The sequence below is a fragment of the Musca domestica genome, unplaced genomic scaffold (genome assembly GCF_030504385.1).
Source record: "Musca domestica strain aabys unplaced genomic scaffold, Musca_domestica.polishedcontigs.V.1.1 11, whole genome shotgun sequence".
Taxonomy (NCBI): Eukaryota; Metazoa; Arthropoda; class Insecta; order Diptera; family Muscidae; genus Musca; species Musca domestica.
Genome location: NW_026712133.1, coordinates 3,394,510 through 3,402,454, shown reverse-complemented (window position 1 = coordinate 3,402,454; position 7,945 = coordinate 3,394,510).

Sequence of the window (7,945 nt, the reverse complement as noted above, 5' to 3'; positions counted from 1 at the left end):
GATAAGAAATGAAGATAGGGCAAATGCAAGTTCAAGTACAACTGAATTGGGAAAATTATGACACTCAAAAATGCGTCACCCTTGTGACCATTGTCTGGAAGAAATGGTTCGACATAAACTGATTCATGGTTAAAATGTTAAGCCTGTAGCCATATCCAATGTATGTGTCGTTGTTCTTTTAAAGATATTCGTCCAAAGTTCAGTCGCATTCTCGAAAGAATCCACAGTGATATATGTGGACCAATTGATCCGCGAACATAGGATGGTCACAAATATTTTGTAAGCTTCATAGATGATTATAGCCACTTCGCATTCATATTCCAATTCAAAAGAAAATCAGATGCATTCGACAAATTTGTCGATTTTGAAGCAATGACTAGGACAATGCACTGTAGACTAAGGTGCAGAATATCTTTCAAACAAAGCAAAGGAATATTTTAAAAGGAATGGAATTTAGCTTCAGCACACAGTTTCTTATAGCCCACAGCAAAACGGGGTTGCTGAAAGATTTAACCGCACTTTCGTTGAAAAAGTAAGGTCTATGCTTATAACAGAAACATATCTTATAAATAGAAGTCCCTGAAAATCTGTTTCTGACTAAAATACACCCTTTTTCTTTCTACCCATGTACGATATTTGATAACAAATGACTGCTCGGACTCTTAACATTAAATACATTAGACTTCCCCGCAATTCCCGATATGGTTTGTCCGTTAACGTTGGGTTTCTATAGGAAAAATCAATGCCTTTTCCATTGGAGTTTTTGTAGGATTGCACTCTTTCATTGAGAATTTTTCAATGTGATTTTTCTGATTGTAATAATAATGTTGTAGCGGTCCACAATCTGACATTTTGAATGATGCACGTAGATCCGATTTTCCTTCTTTATTGCTTTCAAATCATTTACCGCAATCAAATACATTATCCACATATAGTAGCAAATACTAAACCGAAGCTGGAGCAAGAAATCGTTAAATTTTTCGTTCTAACATCGTGGCCCTCAATCAATTATATATATATATATATATATATATATATATATATATATATATATATATATATATATATATATATATATATATATATATATATATATATATATATATATATATATATATATATATATATATCTTATTTATATATAAATCAATTGTTGTTTGTTGGTAACGGAATCAGTTGAAAACGGTTGGACCGATTTCCATAATTTTTTGTACAAACGTTCGTCATGCCCCGAGTTAGGTTTTTAAGGAAAAAAATATTGACCACGCCTCCTTTTACGCCCACTATTACGATTTATCTAAAATCTTTATATTTGCCAAAATAGTGAAGATCTCGGTTTGAGAATTATTACACGAGATGCTGTTGGCTTTCCATCCAACCCTAAGTACTTACTTAGGGGCTGAGGAACGCGGCTACTTTTAAATCTATCTCTCTATATGTAAAAGAAAGTTGTGTTAGTTACTACTCTTATAACATAAAGACCGCCGGTCTGATTTTAACGATTTAGACAAATTCGGAATTGCCTCTTGGCAGAAAAGAATAAAATCCAAAAAAATCGCGTAAAAATGTGAAATTTGAACATTTTCATTTTGACTTTTAAAATGTACAATAGTAATGTTTTATATTGCATTATTTTTAAATTTTGACTTACTATTTTCGAATGTACATTTGTAGTGTTTTTTGTTTTTTTGGAATTCTAATATGATGTGTAAGTTTTTTTTTTGGTAGTATAAAGCCACAACATATAAAAATGTTATTTATAGATTTTATATATTTATTCGTAATACCCAATAGATACATAAAATCTATAAATAACAATTTTATCCGTTGTCGCTTTATATGAAAATTCTAAGATCGGGAAAAATCGACAATTTTTTAATGGAATCGAATTTCAAAATAATAGTACATTCTACCGGCAAACTTCGTAGGGACCTTTAAAAATTTGCTGCAAAAAAAAAATCAGCGAACCAGTTGAAGATTCTTTTTCTTTTTTCTATATTGAAGTGTACATTTTTTATTGGTTTAAATTCTGAATGAATAATATTAAAAATGAAATGAGGGTGCAATACGATGTTAAATGCTTTCTACTCCAGGACCTACATCGTGCTTCAGCTGGAAGATGCGAACACATTTAAACAAACAAAAATGACCAAAGAAGCGTTATGGGGCTAATTTCAAAAAGTGGACCTGCTTCTTTCAATAAATTGTCAAATGAGAACACAAAATGCAAAATACATTGGGACTGCAATCCGTCAAATACCGACTATAAAGAACGCAAAATAGAAATTCTACCTAAACATTCAAGATACCTTTAATCGTTTTGCCAGGTCATGATGTGGATCATAACCCCTGATAACGGAACAACCCGATTTCAAGTATATTCTACATTTTAAACATATTTTTCGTACTAATTTTAGCTTATGTTGATAATTTAAGAAGAAACCATCTTTGCAAAAAATTATCACGTTTTGGTATGAAATAAACTCCGAAATGTCAATCTGGGACTCATTCAGTCGGAAATTGTGGCAGAAACATGAACAAAATACGAAATTATAAAGCAACTTTATTGGATCTCCACCGCAAACTTTAAATGACAAACAATTAATGTCCATCTTACGGTAATCGGAGCAAAAGAGTAATTTTTGGGCTATTCTGACAACATTCTGCCTTCAAGTATGAGGTGGACAAAACTGAATACCACGCAGTACGGGATTTTAAACGTTGGAAATGCAAATTTCAAATTATAGCTCATTTGAATGCTTTTTACAATATCAAAAATTGAGCTGAATTTTCACATGGGGCTATTATAGATGTTCTTTATCATATAGGTATTTAACACTCAAATTAAAGCCTATAGCTGAAAAATAAGATCAGGGCATTCAAAATATCTAAAACCGACGGTAATTATAATTTTTGCCATGAATATTAATTTATATTTAGTCATGGAGTCATTACTCATAATCAAGTTATTACTTATAATCAAAATTGGAGTAATTATAATGGCGTCATTACTTATAATCAAAATTGTGCCGCCTACATAAGTCAGATCTGTGATTTATTATGCTTTAAAGACTAAAAGTACGGGCCGGCAACGCGGACCGGGCCAGCTAGTATATATATAAAAATCAATTGTTGTTCGTTGGTAATGGAATCAGTTGAGAACGGCTGGACCGATTTGCATAATTTGTTGTACAAACGTTCGTCATACACCGAGTTAGGTTTTTAAAGAAAAAAATATTGACCACGCCAACATTTACGCCCACTATTTTGATTTTTCTAAAATCCTTATATTTGCAAATAATGAAGATTTCGATTAAAAAATTATAACATGAGATACTGTTGACTTTCCCTCCAGCCCTAAGTATTTGTTTGGGTGCTGAGCAACTGACCACGCCTACTCTATATATATAAAAAAATTGTTGTTCGTTGGTATTTTTTTCTAAATGTTCGTTCTATCCCGAGTAAGGTTTTTATGCAAAGAAAAAGTGACCACGCCCAATTTTACGCCAATTTTTTCGATTTATCTAAAATCCTAATATTTGCCAAAATCATGAATATGTCTGTTCTACAGGTAGTATACGACGTAATCTTCACTCTACCATAGGTATCTGTTTGGGGCCGGAAGAACTGGCCACACCTACTTCTTTAAATCTATATGAAAAAAAAAACATAAAAGAGTATAGTAAGTTGAGAACGGCTAGGACGATCTGACTCAAATTTTCTTTTGGTTATTTGTAATTACAGTGGAAACGTTTTCGTTAAAGAAAATTTTGATATGGAGTATTATGTAGAATTGTTTCAAAATGGCTTTTGCAAAACATTAAAAATCTCAACGTACTTTTAAATTGAGGCTATGCCTAATGGGGAATCGGCGAACAAGTTGAAGATTTTATCAATTTGTTATTCTTCTTTTGTCAATTTGCTTCAATTCGTATCATCATATTGAAAAATGAAATAAGTGCGACATACGATGTTAACTGACATCTACCTTTCAACTCCAGGGCCTACAATTTCGGCCTGGCATCTTTCATGTCTAAAATTGGGTTCTAGCTTTCAACTCCAGGACCTTCATCGTGCTTCAGCTGGAAGATGCGAACACATTTAAACAAACAAAAATTACCGAAAAGGCCTAATGGGGCTCATTTCAAAGCGTGGACCTACTCCTTTCATGTGAAAATATTCCGTCCAATGAAAGCTCAAAATGCAAAATTCTTTGGGAGTACAATCAGTAAAATACCAAATATAAAGGGTGCAAAATAGAGCGAGTGGGACTTTTAGTAAGAAAAGGATTCCTATCCTTCCAGAAATTCTTCCCAAACATTCAAGCGAGTGGGACTTTTAGTAAGAAAAGGATTTCTATCCTTCCAGAAATTCTTCCCAAACATTCAGATACCTTAAATCGCTTTTGCAACCCGACTTCATATTTATATAACCATCGTATGATTTAAGCTATTTTTTAGGTCGTGGCCACTTTTTCCATTTTTTGGTCCTTATTTGGCATCTTTGTGTCTAAGGGGGTAGAGAACCTCTTCGCATAAAATTTTAAATGTTCAGAGTAGGGCCCATATTGGTCTTGACCACATACATCAATTGATTTGGCTAAAACAATGTATTTATGTAGGGAACCATCATACATCAATTTCCACATAGCAATTTATTTAAATAAAGTTCCCACAGTGGAGTATCCAAGTCCACTTTCACATCTAATGTGTGGTCAGAAAAGAAAATTTTGTATACTATTGAATTTGTAACCCCCAAGAGAATATTGATTGGGAACGTAGATTTGGGATGTACATCTATATGAAATAAATTGTGAAAACATGAAAAAATTACATATATAAAAAAGTAGCACGGGACCGAATATTTGTTGAATTGTCATTGAATTATACTATGATGAAAAATATGGACTTTATGGGGTCGTCAACTTACAATTTAAATGGCAAATAAAGTTAATTCGCATCTTACGGTAATGAGTGTAAAACAGTAATTATATTTGACTACTTTGAAATCATTCTGCCCTCAATTATGAGGTGGATAAAACTATTTTTACTTATTTAAATCACGCGAATTTTTTTTCAGTTTGACATGCTATGTTGTTCTGCTATATTTTTGATTTGGCCTCTATTTGATATCTTGGATTATAAGGGGTAGAAGAAAGTTTTTTATGTAGGTCGATATTTCGGAGTAGTGCCCATATAAAGGCACCTCCTGATTTTACCATATTTCAAAAGATTTGGCTAAAAGTGTGTATTTGGGGGGTGAAAATCTTATACAAAAATTTCAACATATCTACATATTTTAGAATTTTTTCCATGTAATAGTACCCCCTCAGGTCCACCTTTTGGCGGACAAACAGACCGACATGGTTAGTCGGACTTATGAGGACTCTAATGCACAATATGAGGTGCTAATGGGCTTAAAAAAGTAATTAACTTTGGATATTTTATGCAAATGATGTGGATTTTGCTGGACATTAGTTGGAGGTTTCGATCTGAGAACTCCGACTATCACTTGTATTGGAAACAGCAGGTGATGACCTGCTGGATGGCGAAGATGAAAATTGCAACGAAAGCGCCCGATGGTTGTCTGAAGGTACATTTTCAGTATTATTTTGTAGCGGGGCAACAACTGGTGAATTTAGCGATATTAAGTTATTACCAGAAATAATAGTTGAAGATTTATTATACATGTTTTCAAAATAGTTTAAGTGAGAGTAAACTCCTTAAAAGTAAGACTCCTTAAATAGACGGTAAAAGTCAACCTCCAAGGATCTACAATTTATGCACGCCCAGCGAAGTCCATTTTTTTTTCTATCGGTTATTACATCAAATTGCCTAACAGTAAAACCCGCATATTTAAAGTGACCATGATTTTCACATAGCCAACGAGTAATAATGCGTTCAGTTTCATTGGTAATTTTACAATTTTTGTACAAACAGGCCATTGTGCAAAACTTCAAAGAATTATTTTAATGCCTCAAAGTATGCTTTAGATTGTAAAGGTAAATATTAGAATTTATGATTGGGAAACAAAACAAGAACAAAGCACAAAGGGGAAACAAACGAAATTGAAGTAAACAGCAAAAGTAAAAGAAAAAGATGAGAAGGCGCAAAAACAGCCACAATTTGTTTTATCTATTTTGTAAAATACTGCATTTAAACACTATATTAATAAAATCTGTTAGTATTTCACTGCACAAAAAATTATTATGTAAAATTATTTTATCACTATTTTGACACAAATTAAACACAACTATACACGACAAGAGTTGCCAGATCCCGCCTTTTGGCGCTTATTTGGCAACTTTGTTTCCAAGGGGGTTGCAAAACCTCTTCGCATACAATTTAAAATTGATCTTGACCACATTATCAATTGATTTGGCTAAAAAATTGTATTTAGGCTATCCTGGGGTAGAGAACCATCTTGTAGTTAATTATCCACATAGGCATTTATTAAAGTCCCCACATTGTTTGTACCCCCAAGTCGAATTTTGTAACCAATGTGTGATCAGAAAAGAAATTTTGTATTCTATTGAACTTGTAACCCTCAGGAGAATATTTGTTCGGAACGTACATTTGGCATGTACGTCAATATGAAATAAACACCGAAATGTCAACAGGCGACCGAACATTTGTTTAATCGTCACTAAATTATACTAAAATGAATATATATATATATATATATATATATATATATATATATATATATATATATATATATGCCATAATTTTTACTTTTTTGTTTAAATTTTATTGAATGAAATCATTGCAAGCAACCATGCTATTTTCGCGATAATATTCCTCAACTTCAAACCCTGCTGACCGTGTGGGAGGATCTCCGTTTTGAATTACGTACCCACAAACAATCAATTGAGTGAAGAGATTTCGGTCGGAAATTGAAAACCACGTCCAAATCTTCTTCATAATTTTTTTAATACTACTTTTTACTTGCTATATTATTAGAGTAACACCTGTCACTGCGTACGCGAAAGCAAAGACTTAAAGAAATCGTATCTGCATATCTGACAAAAGATATGTTACTGTTACATTTTCAGATGTCAGAACATGTTGGACAATTATCTAGAAGCAAAAGCACTCCCACCCTTTATCGAAGGTTAATAATTATATTTTTTCTGTTTTACCATACGAGGAGTAGGTTTGTTTTATATTGTTTTCTATAATCGCTTTCAGATATCCGCTCATAAATCACTTTTTTTATTTGTTTATTTATCTTTCGATACGATCTATATCGATCTTAAATTTGCAGTTAAAAGGATAGCCAAATAGATATCACACACTCACCATTGGTTAAGCTACTCATAAGGCATATTTGGTGTGTATGGTTTACAATGCTTTGGTATATTGTGATTGTTTTGAAGTTATTGCGATTAAGCCTATTAGAATTAAACACCATCCAAGTTCGACTCAAGATCTAGTAGGCAACTTTTCACAGCAAAGCTTGTTTTTATAGTGATGGCATTTTTGTTCACAACAACTACATTGCTTCCAATGCATACACTTGTTATAGTGCTGCTGCAGAAAAACAGGTTAACGTTTCGACGTTATCTAAGCGGCACATTTGGTGTGGATGATGGCTTAGTAGGGCTTTTCTTTGAAATGTAGTAATTATTGCGAAGTTATGCGAAGTAGACACCCGAACCATCAAAGTTCGATCCGAGTTCTAGAAGAAAATCTTTTTCAACCCAAGGTGCACATTTTCAGCTGACCTCTGTGGCAAAGTAAACACTATCATTTTGTTTGTTTACAAACTGCTGGACAACGAATGTTTTCTCATCGGAGAAAACCAAATTCGGCAGTTCACCACTTCACTCTTTATCTCTTTTGAGTCCATTTTCTTTCTGTTGCGGTGTAAGTTCTTGCGCTTTTTGGAATTTCAATGGCTTTACCCCGAGCTCATTTTTCAATATTTGCCGAATGGAATATTG